This window comes from Ornithodoros turicata, chromosome 9 (assembly GCF_037126465.1).
Source record: "Ornithodoros turicata isolate Travis chromosome 9, ASM3712646v1, whole genome shotgun sequence".
Taxonomy (NCBI): domain Eukaryota; kingdom Metazoa; phylum Arthropoda; class Arachnida; order Ixodida; family Argasidae; genus Ornithodoros; species Ornithodoros turicata.
This window is the reverse complement of record NC_088209.1, coordinates 44,380,224-44,401,881: the sequence shown is the minus strand read 5'-3', so window position 1 is coordinate 44,401,881 and position 21,658 is coordinate 44,380,224. Positions and strand designations below refer to the sequence as shown.

The following is a 21,658-nucleotide window of genomic DNA, read 5'->3' as shown; positions in this document are numbered from 1 at the left end:
CTAGGCCCGTTGCTTGGAGAAAGCGCACGAGGCCGCGAGTTTTTGAAAGTCGTTCCGCACAAGAACCTTCGGGGAAGAGGACGTCCGTCAGTATACCAGGCCTGGCGTGGGGAAGATGGGCTTCCCGCATGGCGTGGTATGCACGGCATTCTGTCAGGATATGCGCAATTGTCTCCGGATGATTACAGTGTCCGCAACTGGAGTCCTCCCTGGAGCCGATCTTGCACAGTTGCGAGTTCGTGAACGCAGATCCTGTGCGTAATCGATGGAGCATTGTCTGCATACCACGGGGAAGATCTTTCGTGGGAAGAGAGGGTCGGTGATTCTGCATGATGCCCTGTATGCCAGGGTGACGCACCTCAACTAGCTGTTTGACGACCATGAGCCTGTCAGTGTCGGCCGGGACTGCTAAGGATGGGCTGCAGCTGTTGTGTGCCGAGGAAGCTAGCTGGTCCGCTCGTTCGTTGCCTCTGATGCCGACATGAGATGGGATCCATTGGAGCGTAAGCTCACCTCCGGTTAGCCTATGCTGGGCACACGATCTCCTTATACATCGGGCCAGAATGCTACCACACATGGGGTTTATCACGTTGTTGAGGGCACTTCTGGAGTCCGTAAGCAAGACGGCCTTAGGTATTCCGGTGACTTGAACCGCAGCAGCTGCGTGCAGCAGAACACCAGAGCGACGTATCTCATGGACACCCTAACGGCGAACGGGTGTTGTCACACTTACTGAGAGGGGCGTCGCGTACCCGGTCACCTCTTTGTAAATCTATCTGCTTCTGTTTGCAGCAACTGTGTCGCTCAGATGACTATATACATCACTCCAGTGTTCCGTAAACTTTTGTCGGGACCTGTACAAAGGGCGCCACACAAGAATAATCTATAGATTTATGTGACGTAAACAAACATCGACATTAATACAATATGTATGCTAGTGAGACAGTCAGGAGCTTATACTTCCAAGCAAATAACTGAGTACGGCCTATTTAAAGTCCTGCGGGTTTAAAAGTGAGATACTCTGCTGTGAGAGATCATTCCAGTACTTAGCCACAGGACAACAAACGAACAAAGGAAGTAATCGTAAAGTGATTTACAACTATGGTCGTGCCTTGGAGAAGTAAATGCGGTTGTGGTTAACATATCTGCGCTTAAAAGAGCATTGTGATAGGTTGTTTTAGTAGTGGTCCGACTTTCAGCGTTGGTGGTCAGCACCGTGGTGGTCAGCACTGCCTTCACGCGCATGGTGCGCGTGAAGGCAGCCCAAGAAAGGGGGATATGTTTTATGGTGATAAAAAAGGCAAGGAAATTGTTAGCCATGATGGAGGATTGCGATTCCCCAAAAAACAGACGAAAGACAAAATTATAAAGAAATGCAGAAAAAGACAGCTCCTTCACTTGTCGCTGTAGAGGCAGTCATGTAGGAGGTATCAGAGAGAGCCCAATGAGTTTAGCTTCCCGAAGGAATCGTATCAGCGCAGACGCGACTCCAGTTTGCTCAGTAGGGTCAAGTAGCACCGGGAGGGAAAGATCTCGGTGGCCCAGATGAGCAAGACGGCGCCGAAGACTGGACCGGTGACCTTCGTAACGCTGGCAGGCAAGGAGGATGTGTTGCACGTCTGCTTCTACATGACAAATGGGGGCAAAGAGGTGAAGGCAGCTGATTCATCATGAACATGAGGAGTGGAGTTCGTTCAGCCGCAGCCGATGAAGCAACGTCTCCTCCATGCACGGCTTGTGTTATTAGCAGGTCAATGGATAGCAGGTATGTATTGGTACTTGTAGTTTGTTGCTGAAAGAGTTATGTGCAGTTGGCAATAAAGCGGCGGATTTTCAGCTGGCACATAGAGAGCGTATGGGGAGAACACCTGGCTGCTCAGTGTCGTGCGCATGCCGAGCCAGAGTGTCAGCACGATCATTGTGAGAAAGTCCGACATGGCTCGGAATCCACAGTGTACCAGGGATACAAGTTCGGAGTGCAGGGCGATGACCGTGGTATAGGTGTCAGCGATGACTGCAGCACAGTAAGAGGCCAGCGCCTCGAGAGCCACTTTACTGTCGGTGAGGATCCTCCAGGCCCTGGGTGTCAACGAGGCATTTTTTTCCCAAGACCCGGAATTTACCTTTGTACAGTGGGGGAGTGCATGAAGAGTCCACATAGGTGGCGCATAGGAGGTCAGGGCCGAAGCTGACGGGTTGTTGCCGCGCAAAAGAATAATGGTTTCACCGAATGCAGACGCGGGATAACGTTGAGCAATGCCCCAGACGTGATGGCGGCAAGATAACGCGTGTAAGGTGACACTGTAGCGGAGAATATGCGCCCATGGTTCCCGTGCCTCCGCAAACAAAACAAAGAGCTTCTCAATAATCTTTGTTTGTGAACAATCGAAAACAACAATTTAAAGTAACATAGAAGACATCTTAACACCCTGATTTATTTGTATAAAACAGCTAAACAGACCATAATGTGCACCATAAGAATTAATTCACCCCATAGAGTGATAATTATCGCAGAAACTGAATTTAAAAAAAGCGACCGTGCGCAACGGCGGTGGAGAGCAGTACCGCCTCCTGATCTGCCTGGGACTTCGCGCTGACGGTACAGGGGCCACGCTTGTTGATTGGTCCAGAGAAATGTTAACTGCTACTCGGCTGTTCGGGGTTCTGAAAAAGCGTTGGTCCTGGCTCGATCATGATTCGGCCGCTCCTTCTATCCCTAATTTCCCGGGGGAACTGGCAAAACTGGTTTACGGCGACAAAGCAACAGGGCGATGACCCACACTCGCCAGCGAACCAGAACGAAGAGAAAACTGATGTTCTCAGTGGCTTCCACCTTTCATCATGAACCAGAACGAGTTGTCCTGTAAAGTCATCGGTGACGTGGCATCATACTTTTCCTCCTCGAGTGGCGAGTGACTCGCCACTCCGGGTATAACGATGCGTTTGGAAGAAAGAGCATAAATAAAGAGTTTAATCGAGCTTCGTAAAACGTCACGAAAGAACAGAAAAGCTTGATGTAACAAAAAAAAATAGATGACAGATTCGAGGAACATTGACATTTCGGCTGCCTGACTGCCACCAATCCAAGTCTGTAAACTGCCATACTGCGGAACGTAAACCTGGTAAACCTAAAGATTAGAACGCGTAGAAAGTGGATCTGTCGATGTCGTGGGAGTCCGGTGCGACATTATGTCAAAGTTATTATCGGAAACAGCTTTGGCAACCAGGAGGCTGATTTGAAAACATAAACCTTCAAAGCTGAGGCAACGGAATTTTTCGGAATGTGCGGCAGAAACGATGCTTATCTGGCCTAACGCAGGGGCGGATCCAGGGAAGATCCTCGGGGGGGGGGGGGGGGGGCACTAAAAAAAAGAGAGAAGACGGGGGGGGGGGGGGTCGCCATGTAAGACGGCGAGCTGGCTGTGCGGAAAACGGAGCGTGCGGCAGGAAAATCTGCTGGAATGGAAGGTAGAGGTATGTCTCGGGGGGGGGGGGGGGGGGGGGGGGCTCCCCCCTGGATCCGCCCCTGCCCTGACGGCTACTATATGTAGAAGAAATTAATGGTTCTTAAAGGTGTACAGAGGGCCGTCCAAAAATTATCAGATTAAGACGTCTGATGAAAGTGTGTGCGTCATTTGACTTTACCGAACAGCGCGAAAGGTGTTGATGTGTGCAATCTGTTTCCCAGGAAAACACTCACATAAACATGGCTCGGCGCGTCTCAGGTTTACCAGGTTTACGTTCCGCAGTATAGCAGTTTACGAACTTGGATTGGCGGCAGTCATGCACGCCGAAATGTCAATGTTCCTCGAATCTGTCATCGTTTATTTTGTTACGTCAAGCTTATCTGTTCTTCTTTCGTGACTTTTTACGAAGCTCGATTAAACTCTTTCTTCCAAACGCAAATGATTTCTCGCTACCTGATGATGATGATGATTGAAAGAAGAAAAAAATGGCTACCTCGCTACCTCTTAATGCTTTGTGGATAAGTTTCCACACTATGTACTACAATGACTTCAATATATCGATATATTGTAATAATCGGAACAAATAATATGTATTTAAACGTATAAGTTAATTGGTTTTCTTATATCTTTGTTTTCCAGCTCCCTCGGTATAAACTACCTAGGCTTGGGAAGCAGCGCTTATTGAAGTTAACTCCACTGTAACTATGGGGGAGCGCACGTCTTGGCCTACTTGATTACAAATTTAAAAATTTTAAACCGGGTCGACAATAAAAAATATTTTCTCTCGTTGACGAACAGCATAGCAACACTAATTTTGTTGAGCTAGTAAAAATAATGTATATCTGTATTACAGTAATAAATCTATGGGAGAGGGTGGTATTAGAAGCCGACGTTTCAAACAGATTCTCGATATCGGCACAGGATACGTTGTTGTCACTCGCATATATATTTACCATATTTGACGCATTTTTATTAGAGCGATGTCATTGCTCAAATCTTAAGTTGCGTCTTTATCTCAACTTTATGAACGACGCTCGCATAAGGAGGGCATTTGTCTTGCGATATGACTGCCGGCAAGCAGAGTTACAATTTTCCGCGTTACATTACCATGCTAGCAACAATGACATGACAATGAGGTCATGACGGTCATGACGGTCATGACGGTCTAGGAGCCACTGTCTTCACCACGAAACGCGGAATGGCTTCAGCTGAGCTACCTAGCTGAGCAATCACCGGGCGGACCTTGCAGTGCATGCGAGCGGTGCCGCCGATGATGAGATAATAGGCGGGGGAAAAGTCGGCAGGTCTCCGTAGCGGAGAACGTCCAGCGGATCTTCATGGCTTCAACGATAACTGCTCGGGTCTCTGCTGCTCGCGAGATTCCGAGGCACACACGGACGCGCCAGGATGCACTGCAACTTATGATCCGAAAATGGTGGGAGGCCATTAGGCACCGACAAACTATACGTGAGCGATCCTCGCACAAGAACCCCGTGGACGAGAGTCCCTTAGAAGGTAAAGGGAGGGGAGGGAGGCAAGCTTATGTGCGAAATCCATTGAACCTAACCAGACAAACCAGCCCAAGTTCTGGCTTCATTAGCCTGAGATTGGTCTGGTTTGTCTTTTATCCATCCGCCCAATCTGCAATGGGTATCTGGTGTTCCACCTTACAAAAGGCAAGGCTGTTTCAAGTTTCTCTCCTGTTGTTGTCGCATCAAATTGTTTCTTTCTGGTACGTTTAGTAGGAAAAAATGGTTACATATTCACTCTGGGACACATTTCAAACGTATCCAGTTACTGACGTAGACAGAAGCCTACAAAGCCTGCAAAATGTTTGCCATATTTCGATCAGAGGGTGTCCCCATTCTTGGCAGTGTATTTAGTGGGTCGTAGAAGAGTGGGAGTGAACATATTTAGAGTCGGGCTGCTTTCAAGTATGACTACAGAAACTTGCTCATGCGTTTCTGTGTGTGTGTTCATGCATCAGTTGTTCTAGCGGCCAATGTGACTGAAGAGCTAGAAGGTGTGTCGCATTTCAAAGTATCATCAGCTTACATCAAAGGACAAAAAAAAAAGTCTTGGGCCCTCTCCTGTTTATCATGTCGCCCTTCTTTCCCTCACTTAGCTTATAGTATAGGGCTGGCGTGTTCGGAGACTTATCTCCCGCCATTCTTCTGTCCGTTTAGGGATACGCCCATGAGACCCAGCTGTGTTCCTCAAACCGGACCAAGAACTGACAGCTGTCCATATAGGGCAGAGGAGGTTGACCAGCCGCAAAAATTTGGAGCTTGTTCTATGCCTTTAATTAGTGCTTTTATTCAATAAATGCACGCTACCAACAAAATGGTCGACAGAGCAATAACACCGCTGTAAAAATAAAAATAACGAACGAAATGCACGAACGAAAGTTACGTAAATAACGTTTCACTTATCATATTGTGGAAAGGACGCTTAAGCAGAAAGTCTGGAAGATCTAATCTTCCCACGGCAGCAAATAAAGCGTGTAATTATAAAATATTAAAAACAAGAATCAAATAACGCAATATTGGTTTTACATCCCGCCATTACGAATGAGAAACGACCAAGGTTACCAAGTTAGCGCAATCAGAAGTGCGTGACATAAAAAGAAAAAGAAATGCCCCCTGTTGAGAGCGTGACTCATTGGATGCGGGGAGATGATGGGCCATCGCGTGCTAAGGTCCTATTGCGTGCGGCCAGTAGACGGCTAATTGAGGGAATGACCGCTTCGCCCAAAGGGCGGGGCAGAAGCTCTCCTTTTTACTTGCTACTTTAAGCATTCTTCTTTTACACATCCGCAGCAGATTGTATGTACACTTGTGTGACGTCTGTTTCGGTGCTTGTATGCATTATGGATAGGGGGAGTAAGCTGTTGCTATTCGACAGGCTGTCTAGCGGTTTATGGAAGAGTGACGTGGTCACTGCCGTCCGCTGTGCTATACGTGCGATGATTGAGTGATATCTTCTGTGGTGTTCTTAGAGCTAACTTCCGAAGAAGACGGAGCCTCATCGTAGCTTGTGGTTTTCGTGAGTTTAGGAACCGATAAAGGGAACGAAAGTGGCATGATATATTTGCCGCACTTCCTCTTGAATCTCTCTAATTTCGTAAATCTCGTTACGTGACACGAAGGTAAAGTACTGTTCTGGCCACGAGAAAGTAAGAGTTTATCACAGCCGGACCAGTTTCGTTTAAAAACCTAGAAAGTAAGACAAAATACGTGGAGTCAAAAATGCAGAGAAAGGCTACGCTCATAAAATAACAGCAACAACAAGAAGGTATTTCTAGTGGAAAATACCGGGACTTTCTGAGCTTTTGTCGAGCCCATCTGATTCGCCTTTTTCTGTCCTTTTTTTTTTCTGCACCCAGAAAAATACCCTAGGGTCATTTCCGCAGAAACGCAAAACCCTATTTGCAAGAAAGGTGCTGCAGCGCAAGTTTCCGGTTTTATCGTGCCCAGCTTTTCCGATGAATTCAGTTTCTTTTATTTTACAGCGATAGCTGAGAACCAAGGGAGCCACGGAGGGAACTTGCTTATCAAGGCCAACAAGAGGGTAACTACCGAGCCCGTGCTGTGCTTTAACCCTGGGTATCGCACGTTATGTGGCAGCCACGAAGAGATAGGGAGTGGAGCGATCAGAACGCAAACGGTTAGCACACCGAGGGCAACCAGGCGCGCATTGGCTGCACGACCACCATTTCAGATTCTGGGATTTCAGACCGCAAATTATTCGCAGTCCTACCCACGTGCAACATGAGGAGGCAGACCGTTTGACACCTGCCGTGCTGGTGCAATAGTTGCTATCTCCATAGGATTCACCTTCTGCTTCAAAACATCACATGTTTGTTCTTTCATTTTTCTTCCTTCCCATCATTCATTACGTGAGAGAAAATGCCGACATTTAGTGTAGCCACACGGGAATCCACGAGTGAAAAGAAGAAGAAAACGATCAGAAGGAACAGCACACTGCATCAGTCACATTACAATGCATAGACTTAATTTTAGCTAATTTCTTTGTTCCGTCAATCCCGTCCAAGTATTATCTTGCCTTTGGCTTGGGGGTCCGTAACTGCGAGCGAAATCAAGTTACCTTGAGTTTCAAGTGTGCCACAAGATATTGAGTGTCAAGTGTTTTGTATTTGTATGTTTGTTAGTTGTGGCTTCGGAAAATTGTTTGTCTGTACGAGTTACAGTTGTGAGACTTTTTGGGGCCGTGATTTGTGATTGGGCCAGACGTGTCATGAGGCTCGTGCGACATCACGAAGGATTATCAGTGTCGGAGGTGAAGTCAGCCTGGCGCGGAAGCCATGAGAAAGTGAAGCCCGGTCGGGGAGGCTCGGTTAGAACAGTGGGGTGCGACACCGTTACCCTTCTAGTGTGGATAACACGCGGGCCGATGTTCGGAGATGATGGTTCTTTTCCGTAATTCTAGTGTATATTCCCCGGAAGGTCACTACGATACTGTTCGGTTCCCCAATTCTCCATCTACTGCATTGAACGCGAAAAATAAATCTGTAAAAGCCTGTCGACACGAGGAGGCTACCCACACTACGGTAGTTCATCGATTCTCCGCAGCGCGCCGACACCGTTCGATCCCGGAGCGATATTCGGCCGGTGGGTGCCGGTATACTATATACGTAATTCAGATCGATAAAACCCTCAGTGCGGGGACAACCGACCAAAGAATTTTATTCCGTGCAAACGGGATGCCCTCTCCTCCTCATGTCGGACTTCCTGATTATCACACTCTTTTGTTATCTTTGAGTCGCCAACATCAATGTGGTTATTTTTTGAAAGATAAATAGACGGATTACTGATACAACTATAACCTCCATTTTTCATCTCATACGCCTCCCGGAAAAGAAGACTGCCTGCTTCCTACACCTGAACAATACCTTTGTTAGCTTAAATTGATTGTTCAAGTGTGGGAAGCATGCAGATCAGCCTTTCTTCAGCAGCCCTCCTTTAAGAATAATAGACGAGCAATAACTTTCTTCTTGGCGTCTTACCGTCGGAGCTGGTGGTGCCATCTGAGGAGCGTTCGAAAAACATCCCAACGCTTTTCTTACGAACCATCTATCGACTCGTTTTTCTGGTGGAACGTAGGAAGTAGGAGATATTAGTTGCTATGCGCGTGAACGGGAGGGTTTTAACGGACGCTGTCGTCGATGATGGAAATGTTAAAACGTTGTTCAAAGAAGAAGAAGAAAAAAAAGTACTTGGAAAGATCCATTTCCTTCCGCTTTTGACTGCCGGACTAGGTATGGATCAGCGAATTGACATGCCACGATCGAGAAAATATAGCCGGAAGGAATTTGATGGTGGAAGTGGCACCATCCGCCCTCAAACGAACGACATCACTGGCAACTTTAACGATCGTTTCGGCAGCATTAGCATCATCATATGTGTTGCCGCCGATGAATCTTGGCGCGGTCTTGAAGCATTATTCTATCGGCGACGCTTAGCATTTCTTTACCTTAAATACCCGTTGACATGGCGCGGTGACAACCAAGCATACGCAGTAGGAACAAATACAGCAGCAACAAAGCATATGATATGTCGTACAGTTAACAACAACCATTTATGGGACAACCTAATCGATTTGAAGAAACAATATATTATGAACTCAAGTATGCTGGTAATCGGGACTGAAAAGTGTCGATGTATGGAAGCATGCATAGGTTATTCCACGCTACTATTTTAAGATATACGAACGAGTGGGATTTAGCGAATGTGGCGAATACCGAGAGGCGTCTTTTTACGCCTGTTGTACTAGATGAGCTTGAATAATCTAGATTGACAAGCGCTGTTCTGAACGTTCCATATTGATTACGCATATTCTAATTTACTGCGGACCAGGGATTTACAAGCGGAGTTTTACAGATAGGGAACAGGCTGTGTCTCACATAACCAAACACCGTGTTGGCAAAATTCCCATCACAATCTGTTGGCAAATAGCTTTTACGCGACCACGTTAGTAAAGCATAATACAGCTAATCCGCATGAAAATAAAGTCACAAAGGTTAAATTTCAGAGTATTACATGCACCTGCGATCTTTTTATAACCTCCAAGTTGTAAGTTGTAAAATGGTCATAAACTTTAGTTGACTAGTGAGAGGACGGAATAGACATCATAGCGGGGGTTTAATGCATTACAGACTGACGTGTAGCACGACCATCGTGGATAATGTCATTCGGAACCCGACTGACATGACAACTGACGATGAAATTGACGATGACGATTGAAATGACGATGAACATTGACAACTCGCATGAAACGCGCAATTCTTGAGCTGGGTACACCTCTCGGAGGGGGCATGCCTCTCCCCCGAGGGAAATTTCCGGGGGGCTCAAGCCCCCAATCCTCCAAGCAGTCGGCGCCTGTGTTTAGCTGAAGCTCGACCTGTCTCAGGTACGTCCAGGTTGAGATAGCATGTGTCCGAGGGATAACAAACTGTTTAATGTCCGTAAACAAGGAAAAGAGAATGCAGCGCTTCGCTTTCACACTACGATTCAACGAGGCATATATTAACTGGACATGTACTACTAACTAGACATGCTACTAACGATTCAAGTAGGACAATCATTTTCCAGCCACAGCAGGACACGACTTACACATCGTGCTCGTCAGCGGCATGTCCAAGCGAGAACGACCTGACCTCAACAACGGCACCTATGACAGCTCGTGCACTGACATGGACTTGGTAACGAAGTTGGCCGGCATGCAATGCCCCATATCATCGCCTTCGCGTGTGCCGGTGTGCTACTCTGCAGTCGATGCAAAACACGAGCGGCTTCGTGCCCGACGCACCGGTCATGCACCTGACCGCCTCGAAGCTCGGCGGGCGCCATCTGCGTCACCGTGCGCGGAACCATTGGCGCAGATTCACGTCCTCTTTGTCCCCTCGTACGCCACTCTCCCGGATAAAGGGGGGGGGGGGGTACTCCTGTCTTCCCCTCTATCTCAGCGGAATCTGCTCCGCTCCATGTCTCAATCTGAACTACATCGCCAAAGATTTTTGCGCAGGACTTACCACCAGCACCCCCAGCTCAGCGACTCCTGCAGTCCCAATCCACGCGCAGAGTGATCCGGTCATGGACAAGCCTTTCACCCTCCCTGAACTCGAAACTGCACTTGCAGCCGCTCCTCCGCACACCTCCCCTGGGGCAGATCAAGTTACTTATAAGGTAGCGTGTCCCTCGTGTTGTCCTTATTGTTCCTATTTCGCTGCACCGACGTATTATGTACTAACGAATAGTTATAAGGTCCTTTGGCACCTTTCCCTGCCGGACCGCTTGCACCTCCTGCGACTTCTCAATGAGAGTTGGTGCACCGGACAAGTTCCTGAGGATTGGAAGACGGCAATGGAGGTTTCTGTCCTCAAACCGGGCCAATCGCCGCACCACATTGACTCTTTCCCTAATAAAGGGACATAACATAAGGGCGTAACATTGCCCTCACCAGCTGTATAGGCAAGACAATCTTAGGCGTATGGGACGCTAAGCACAGGGACGCGGCCTTCAATGCTCTTGTCAATTTCATTGTGAAATCTGAACTAGAAACCCTATACTAGACGGTGCGTGGACATTACTATGATCCTTGATGTGAACGGCGCGCTCGGTCCTGCGTGGTCGCGGTCGAGACGCTCGCCCCGGTGAACTTTTGCGGTGCGCTCGCACCTTCTGTGGTGGAAATCGTACCGTTTCCTTTTTTGGTAGCAGAATTCGCTTGCGCGAATTCAACCTCCCCTTGTTATTTTACCAACCACCAACTCAAACCCCAACCCAACAATCTTCCTTCCTCCTCGACCGCTCCCTCTTATGCGCCAGCAATGTGGACCTCTGCAAGTCCCGATATCTGCTCCTTCATCCGCGGTCTTCAGCGCAAATGTGACACCCCTGCACCTGTAGCCCTCCAACTCGCTCTCGACTTTCTGCACTCCACGTATCAGAACCGTCGCCAGGTATACACGGACGGCTCAGTCACGGCAGACAGCCCGGGCGCTGCATTTTATATCTCTGATAGTGACTTTCAGCAAGCCTTTTCCCTCCCTTACCCAATGTCCTATATGGAGGCAGAACTCCTCTGCATCCTGTCGGCTCTACAACACTTGCTCGGGCTGGGTTTTTCTGACTGAGAGCAAAGCTTCACTGGATATCTTTTCGCCCCAGCACAATATGCATTCTACACGCGTTCATACTAGAACACAACTCGCGGCCATTCTGTGACACTTGAGTGGATCCCGGGACACGCAGGCCTTCTTGGTAGCACCCGCGCAGACACAATGTCAAGACACGCAACATCTACCAGAGCTCTCCCTGCGACTCCTCTACTCCTAAGGACCTCTGCCTCTTCCTTGCGCATTCGCCGGTGGCGCCGTGTGTGCGTACTCGACAGTTCCAAGCGGACTCTACTTCATATAATCATTTCGTACGTCTCATTGACCCCCTTCAGGACTTTACTATTGCCTGCTGTTGCAATAGAGCTGAAGAGTCACTCCTCCATAGTCTTCGAATGAATGTTGCACAACAACAACAACATAGATGAATGGATGATGATGATGTGGGATGTTTCCCTGCGTTGAGTGCAGGACCCTACCCCATTCCAAAAAGGTTCACATGAAAGGATGACGAGGGAAGGAAATCCCTACAGTTCGTGAAGGAGGCCGCTGGCCCTCAGAAAGGAAAGAAGAGCGCCAAGTGCACGGCACTGGTGTCCAGGGTTACTCCATGGGCCGAGAACTTTGCAGATGTTGAATGGCCTCTGAATGTTGCACGCACAACCTCACTCCTGGGTAAAATGCGCCAGACGAACTTGATGTGCGGAAGCCGACATTGAGCACCGCAACCAGTCCTGCAACCAGTACCCTCTAATAAAGGCTCATCCTCCAACGCCACTTGCGACAACTCTCTTCGGCCACTCTGGTCGGTCCTGCACAACCAGGGTGCGGTTACGACTACCCTCTTGAGCTTTCCTAGTGCCACCGGCCTCTCGACCAGCCTCTAAGGCCTCTTTTTGTGTGTGTTTTTACTTTTATTTTTTCTTAAAGGAATAGCAAATCGGCCTACGCCTGACTAACTTTTCTTCCCTTCTTATCTTTTCAATAAACACATCCTCACCGGGTTATTATCTATAGTAGCTCTTTTTGCTGCCGCACCACACATGATAACCCACCACATCATCATCCCATTTATGTGTGCCTCTTTCTTACTGTACGGAGTGAGTGAGAGCTCCAAAGTCTTGCCGGACTCAGTTCAGCATTTATACTGGAAACTTACAAATAGAACGTAGTAACGAAACGTCTCCCATTAAAACTAAAAGATAGCGCTAGTTAAAAGAATGACCGGGAATATCTTATTAGAAGACAAAAGTAAAAAAGAGAGAAGCCAAACGGAGTGTCGCCTTGCTATTCCGCAAGTAAATATAGACAAAATAAATGATATAAAAAGCAAGTCCTACCCTAATACACTCTGATACAGTTATCTCCCTTTTTCAACACTAATCTCGGATGAGAAACTCTCTCATTTCGGTGCTGCCCTGTAGAGTAAAAAGGACTTTCCGTTCTCCAACAGAAAACTAATAACTTTGAACGACAGCCATTAAGAGGGTTTACTTTCAATAGAGAAAACATCCCGACGGTGGGAGGTGATTGATACTGAGATGTCTGTTCTGTGCCATCATGATGCTCGGAATCACCTGGAGTCCCTCTTTTATGGCGCTCGTAATTTCCTCTTGTATGCTTGAAAAAGGTTCCGCCGTGTCTTAGATGGATCTCCTGGGGGATGCAACGAAACGCTTTCTTGGAACCTGTGATATTCAATTAGAAAAATGGTGTCCTCTTATGATCAAGCAGGAGCTTGTACGAACCGTTGTTTAATGCGCAATGATATTACCTTGGTTAAAAGTCTGACTGATTCTCAACTTACGCGAGAAATACATCACTTCCTCATGATTCGTTTATTTATGACCCCAAAAGCTTTCCTCGTGCCCTTTGGAATGCGCCGACTTAAACCATAGCCCTGCACAAAAAAGGACACAGTGGAACGCCAACTCCAACGCTGCAATTAATCCTATCTCGTTTAGGTTATGCACATTACTCTCGACATTCACACGTAGCCATTTTGACGGAATTCTAATTCATGTCACCGGTAATATGTAACCAAGTAAAAGTCGACTTACAGTACTCACTTCAAACACCACATAGGGTGTTTCCCGGGTGTTTTCCCTGTGGCTCCTCCATGTCTATGGTCTCCAGTTGTGATATATTTTGTGTAGAATGAAATAAAATAAATAAAAAATAAATAAAAATAGGACAGTGTTACAGAGATAGGGGGAAATGTAACACCAAAATAATGTCATTATGCAAGATGCGATAATGGCATTACTAAGAGAGTTGCATTACTAAGAACAGATATATATATATATATATATATATATATATATATATATATATATATATATATATATATACGAGTAATGTAACCCATTACTTTATAAAATTGTAATGATGACGCACTAAAATATAAAAATGATTTCCGCGACTACGATTTCTACGGTTGCGCCACAATGTTATTAGTTGCACATAAACAAGTAAAAAGGAAAGTGATTTATATCCGCCAGCACATTACGAGGGAATTGTGTTTTTTTCTTGCCTTTGGAGCAATTTCTCCATGTCATAGTGTACATTTTCCGAGAGCAATTCTTCACGGGCATCCCAGCATGATCGATGGCACGTACGTGCCTTCTGGTGGAGGATCCGAGCTCATCAAACATTGAAGGCTAATCGCGCCAGTCTCAAGTGAAGTCTACCCACCGCGTTAATCTCGTGATTACGACCGGATCTCATCCCGTCTATTGCAAACAGGGTTCCGTGGGTGTAGAATAGATGCTTTGTGGTTATAATATTTCACGTAATTGTTTTCATTAATCTGTGTCTCACCGACAGGTACATGCTTCAGAGAAGAAAGTCAATCAGGGACATGTGTAACGCAGGTAGTGACAGCACAAGGGCATTCAGGAGTTCACCGAGAGATTTTTGACACATTATATAAAAAGGACTAACACAGTTAATGTTAACACCCCAACTGGTGCGTTCATTAAAAAGTAGCACCACCTAATGGGAAGCGCCTGTCGATGTAAGAGTTATCCTTTTCGCTTGAGAAAACTACTTATCGCAATGAGTAAGTGAGATCCTTTATGTGTGCATTGTTGCGATTGTTCTTTTAGTAAACGGTTTAAAGTTGATCCTGAGTTTCACCCTATATACTGGAGGATATTGTTTAGTGGCAATATGGTTACAAAAAGGATAAAAATCGCAAGGTAGATCGCTCGTCATCAATTCTTGGCTTCTTTGCAAGAACTGTCTCACTAGAAGCCGTATTTTTTGTCTGGAATAGCATTGTGGAACGTACTACAAGAAATGGACAATCACATAACGGCGCTATTATAACCGTCCCTGCACTGCTTCTGTTCAACTTGATCTACACTGCGTTTCTTAGAAGTCGGCCCAGGACGCACATTCCTCCGTCAGTCGTGACGTTGCCCACCTCTGTGAGGCTTTCACTACCACCGCCATCGTAATGTTTTGTTTTTTGAGCGTTGGCTCTAATTTGTGTGTTCGATCACGTTGATGCGATCATTCTCTTCCTGTTTAGCGAAAGCTTCCGCTATGCGTTCCGGCGAGCTCTACGCGTCACAGCCAAGTCGGAGAAAAGCGTTGATTGGACAAAAGAAATGCCCGCGATATATTTCCCTAGACAATTGGATGCGCTGAGGGTGACGTGCCCTTGACGTTTTGCGAAGATTCGGAGGAAGGAAAGAAGAACCTCCATATTTGTTCACGTTGTGAATCCCTTTATGCATCATTGTCATGATAACCGAATCTTTCATATCGCCAAACGAAATTTTTGCACTTTAGTGCCCATGTAAAGCACGCTCGAATAGCATAGTAATCTTGAAAGCGAATCAAATATGAAGCGAATCCAAAGACATATTTTCACCCACAGCATACAAGAAGTGATGTATATGGCAGCAGCCCTCACTTGTGGCTTCTCATTAAAACGGGACGATTCCATATTCGTTTCGGAAATCGGATCCAAGAATCAATCCTATAGCACTGAACGTTGGGGTTTACACATTCTTTTCTTTTCTATTCTAATCTGTATCCATCTATAGCTATCACGCTGTTATCTTACAAGAACAGTTGAAATGTGATAATCAATCGGTATGATTGCATCAACAAAAGGTGACCTAAATGCACATTATCCTTACAATTGTATTACAATGGCTGTCATTTCCGTAGTATGTACGAATCATTGCGGATATAAATTACTCCTTTTGTCACAACTGCTCCCTTCAAGTTTCTTCCGTTGTGTGACAACACGCATGGCTTGAGTGCCACATCTGTCAATATAGGTTTAACGCTCTCTAGGCCTTCCTGCGACACAAAAGCCTGTTTTATCATTCACGAGAGAGCACCAGTGAAATATTTAAGCGATTTTTATCGACTCCTCACGGGCTATTTCCCACTAAAGCGTGTGAAATGTGACATATGGGCATCAAGCGAAGCTGTACTTCCCTCCGATACTCCTTCGTGCGATATCTTTAGGCCGTTTATTAGAGGACTAACAGGATATTTGACATAGAGGGAGAAAATATGTGAGACGGGAAGACATCATTATCTTCCCCGATAATTCCTATTAAGGGCCAAAATAAAGCGTCTTTTTATTCCGCGTTAGCACCACGAAAAAAATGGGCTTATATATGAGCAAATGTGGACGGATGGAGGAACGAAACATTTGACCCAGCAAAGCACATTCGCCCGCCACGACTACAAAACACATCTAGAGACGCAGGTGATGCTTCACTACGTCATTTTTATCTCGGTGCTTTCACTTCTCAAAGCATTACGACGAACGTTGTAGTCACAAACATATATGGGGGATTTCCAGCGAATCAAGATAGCTCCGAGGAACTTGTACTGAAGGACGTAGGTAGAGTAGGTAACATAATCCAAACACGGAACCTCGTCATCACGAATATGCTCCATTTATCCGGTATAGTGTCAATTTTCACGCATCCATACAATGTCCACATAACGCCACCAAAGATAGGGCTTGTAACTCAACTCATTTAATCCCAGCGCGAACGAATGCCTAAAAAGGAAAGGAGGCAGTCGATCTACTCGTTCATGTCTCGTCTAGAAGCCCATTTCTGTTGCCATTATTATATTAAGTAGCATGCTGTTATATTTTGCAGTATATCGTAACTTGTGGTAATGCATTAAGAGAGCTAAAATCACGATCGCTCAAATGTGAACCAACATTTTCCCTTTCTTTCGTGTTAGCGCCGCGAAACAACTGTGGCTCTATGAACAGATGAGGACAGCATGAAGGAGTGGAGAAACATAAAAATACCTTTCCTTTTTTCGATTTTGCAATAGACTTGGAGAAATATCTTTGGATGACAAATTTACCAGGTCCACGAAGGGTATAGATTACTAATCACGTTGCGCGTACGCCTTATCTCTAAAAAAGTTTCTCAGCGAAATACGTCCTTGCCCCCTCGGGGGGGTGGGGGGGGGCATTGTGCGCTGGAGGGAAAATGGTCGATTCCAGAGTCTCTTCATCAGTCATCAGAGGGCCGAATAGGCATACGTCGTCGTTACGCAACGTAAGGGCAACCAATGATACGCCTAAAATGCCGTAAAAGCAAGTTTTGGGCCTTATTTTATGGACCTTCAACCCAGCGAATTTTTCGGTGGCCCATTTATAACGCATCTTTTATTCAAAGGACGTGATGTACTGGACTAGCGTTACTTGTGCCTTCGCAGCATGTACAAGAAACGGAGCGCTGGAAAATGCGTACATTCTCGCGTCTTGCTTTCACTCGGAAGAGTTTCCTTTCACGCTTAACAGAAAGAAAAAAAAAATGACCCACGCACAGTCATTGAATGGCAGTCCTTAGTCACGATCACAGATCATGTTACGTTCAAACTATCTGCGCACATCCGTATGTAAACGCTTACCATAATTATGTTTTGTCCACGTTTCAAAAGATAACTTTTCATGCGTTTTGCTCCACACACGGTCCAGTTTCATGCTTATTACTACCATTACTGAAGCAAGCTATTACCGTAAAGTACATTTGAGCCGACAGCACAATCCAACTGTGATATCCGTCGAAGCAACTATCTTTACATCAAGACGTCGTTCTTTCATTGGGCCAGAATTTTTCCTATGGGAGCCGGAAGTAGCGATTATTGTCGTCCACGACCGAGCACAAGAGCAATGCTGTGGGTTCGTTTCTTAAACTGAACTTTACGCTTTGTATATTTTATACATCCATTCAGAGTAAGAGTATAAGAGTAAGATATGTTTATTTTGGCTCAGACTATACTAGTACTGACACTAAATTCAGTTATGGTGGCTGATTCACAACGGCATCCCGAATATCGTTAGTCGTCACAACTGGGCTTTGAAGCATACCGCCTTATGTTGCCTCATGCGGAGCATGAAATATCTCTCGCGTCGTGTAAGTACGTCGCTGCTGTTTTGGTATGTTTGCCGAATGGTCGGTATACGAGTACTACTAAGAGCATGGTTATGTTTCATGGCATGGTCGGTTGCCTTTTGTCACGGGGTATATTGGTGGGAAAATCTTCCCAGTCTTCCCCTGGACTCGAGAAGTGCCCTGTGTAACGTAATATCCTAGCCCCCTGTATAAGAATATCGTGTGCCCAGCATAAGCTAATCGGAGCAAATGTTACTTTCCAACGGATCTCGTCTCATGTCAGCATCAGAGGCAGCGAACGAGCGGATCAGGTAGCGTTCTCAGCACACCTCAGCTGTAGCCCTTACTTACTAATTCCGGCCGCCACCGACAGACACATGGCCGTTAAACAGCTAGTTGAAGTGCTAGTTGAAGTGAAGTCATCCTGGTAAACAGGATATCATGCAAAATTACCGACCCTCTTCTTCCATGAAAGGTCCTCCCCGAGTCATAGTACAGACAATACAGACATACATACATAGGCTATGCACGGGATCTGCGATCGGCTGTAGGGAGGATGCCAGATGAGGTCACTGACATCATCCGGAAACCATCGAACATATCCTTTGCGGGAAACTCACCTTGCCCGATCTGGCATAGGTTGAGGCATTGAGTCCCATGTCTCACCTTGAACATTTAAGTTTTCTTCTTCGTTTTTATGTTTTTGTTTTTTGCAAGCTATTTTGGCATCACCCTCCCCAGTCCTGAGCTAATAGTAGTGGGGGGGACGGAGCTGCTTGCCGTAGTCGGCTAAGCTCAGGCGGGCAACGTCACAACTATCGAAGGGAAATTAACGATGAAAGAACATCGGTTCTCTCATGTCGCAAGGGAGGCGCCCTGGGCCGACTTCACAGGGAACTGTCTGCCGGGATTAGGAAACTAACCACTCTGCTAGTGGCGATGCTGCCACAAAAGTCTCTAGTAAATTAGAAGACATTCCGCCCCTCTAATTTCCACATCTGACAGAAGACAATAAAGTGCTTTTACAACCATACCAGAAAACGAGAGTGGTCGGTTCTATGACCCGTACACGCACTTGCAAACGAACCCTGGTCGATGTTGTGGTCCACCAAATTCCCCACGGTGTCGTTTTTGGCAGACAGCACGTCACGAAAAGGTTGTACTCATAACGGTAATAGCGTCCAACAGAAAGCTCTATCGAGCGCATGCTAGGAAACTATTTTAAGTAATAAATAAATGGACAATGGTAGACGCTATACTGCATCGAGGATTCTGGGTTTGCTCCGCTAGAGTACATAACGATTTAACTCTGATGCAGTTTTATTTCCGCGCCGCGAAGCAACTGTGGCTATGAGAGAGGAGTGGGGGCGGGTGATTTTGATTTCTACGCGAGAAACACCCGAAACTGTGAGACGAATAAACTCGTAATTTTTACGCGATGTTGGAACAATTTATTCGTTCCAGATATTTGTCTGTAGATGGAGAATTTGTGCTGTCCTATGAAATACCTTTCATAAGGCCTCTACTACCTGCACTCATGGACGATATCAACCCCTAACGGAATGTCAGGGTTGCACCAACAAAGTGGGGTTCCGTAAGAGCGCAGCTGGTCGTAAATTGATCTCAGCTGGTGCTCAAACCATAAAACGAGCCCACTTTGAAATTTTGCAGAGCGTGCGGCCTTACAAGTTTATGAGCGCAGCCATTAATAGTGATGGGCAGCGCGCGCCGGCTGCCTCTCCCAGATAAGCCCCCTGGAGGTCTTCTATGAGCGCTGCAAGGATGCTTTCCTAATGACTGCCTTTTTAAATGCGTCAGTGAAGAAATGGCGGCAAAAGGGTTGTTTGTGATCTGACACTGATATTGAGACAATCGTGTCCTATTGCGGTGACTTTATAGAGGGTGGACGGCATTTACTTCATGTAGCTGCATGAGAGGTGGATTAACTACATGAACATGCACCAAGTTGCTAGGGGTTTAAACCTGCTGCGCACAAACTGTAAGAAAGTGTTGGTTTTCACTTTCTACAATAATTACTGCATACGTCGTTTTGGTAATCATTATCTTCCGACGCGTCCGTCCAGCCTTGATCGACACCCAAGATTGACGTAATCCTCAAAGACAAATCCATGGCTTAACTGACTGCCAGCGGTAATCCCCGTGTGATATAATATCTGATGCCGTAGAAATATCAACACTTTTTTCGAGTTAAAGATTAGATTTGATACGGCCAAAGCTGCCCACCTTCATTATCTTATCTAAGCTATATTAGCGCATACATCAGCTCAGAGACATAGGATGACAGTGAAACTGTTTCAACACATAATATTTAGTTATTTCCATTCGTACCATGGAGGGGGGGGGGGGGGGTTGTATGTCTATTATGAACAAATGTGGGAAAGGTCAGCCTGCGCTACGGCGGCTTGCTATTCCATGTTTAATAAAAACAAAACGGAATTGATTCCAGTTGACCCAGAAAGTAGCAGATTCGCAGGAACCGAAGAAGTCACCAATATATGCTGGAGCCAGAAGCCACCACTGATGATTGGAGCTCCCAGAAACACAGTACAATCAACTAACAGCATCTTGTTTTTTTCTCCAACACTACATAGATGTTAAAGTGTGTCCCAACTAAGAATAGACAGATTGTTAATACTAGCTGTCCAATACCCATGGATTTTAAAGCACTGGCCGAGGTATAAACAGGAACGTTGTAGAGCTTCCAAGGGGGTACCTTTTTTTTCCACCGGCCTAAACGAAATCCGCCATTATTTCGGGAAACAAACACTGGGCTCGACCTGGTCCTGTACCGGAACTGGTTAGCCCGGAAAACAAAACCCTCGTTCGAGTACTTGGGTCGGGTGTTTCTCTAAAATGTTGCGGCTGACACATTGGCTCTTGAACCGATATCTTAAAAGTTCGTTGATTAACTAATCAATAAGTAGACACAATGAAGGAATACTGACTGCTTCGTGTGATTTCACTGTCGAAAATCTTGGTGTCTGTAATTCCGTGCACATTACTGATTCCAGCCCATGTTCTGACCACCATGCGGTTTAACATGGCATATGGAGCACCTAATCGGCAATGGAGTGTGTATTCCACGGTTGCACGTATGAAGACAGGGAAGTATTTGGCGGCGGGAAACCTGAGGATTGGAAGCTCCCAATCTTTAGCAGGTGCTGGAGCCAAGCAGATCCTCCTCTTTTTTTTTCTTCTTTCTTTCTTTCTTTTGATTTTCCCGTCCCCAAGAGATTTCTCCTAACGGCGGCGATGCGGCGGCGCCACAGTCGCACATTACTCCTGGCAACCAGCAATCGTGCTGCTTCCCCCACATTCTGGCTGGAACAGCCATCGCGGGGATCCGACGGCGATTTCTCACTGGTTTCCGCTCTTTGGGAAGCGGCTGTCGTTGAGTCTGCCGTGTGTGTCAGTCTGTCGTTAAGTCTGTGCTTCCGAGATGTAAATTTGGCGAGGAACAGGTGTGTAGGTCACTGGAACTAGCCACAGGGACGGGGTGAGTATCCTTTACGTTCGACGTCTGTTTTCATCTATTAAGTGGCTTTGCGTAAGAGCAGCGTGCGGAGCTTTCTCTAACAGGTGTTTTCATCTTGTGTGTCTTTGGAGTCATGTGGGGTGGTATTTACTTTCAATTATTCTTT

General features: G+C 46.2%; 1 protein-coding gene across 1 annotated transcript in view; it reads left to right on the top strand.

Annotated features, from left to right (window-relative positions):
* The first annotated feature begins 21,357 nt into the window (after nucleotides 1-21,357).
* LOC135369079 (uncharacterized) overlaps nucleotides 21,358-21,658 on the top strand; it is a 55,126-nt gene continuing 54,825 nt past the window's right edge. The window contains exon 1 of the mRNA XM_064602733.1: nucleotides 21,358-21,513. The gene's annotated coding sequence lies outside the window, so the exon portion shown is untranslated. The remainder of the gene's footprint in view (nucleotides 21,514-21,658) is intronic.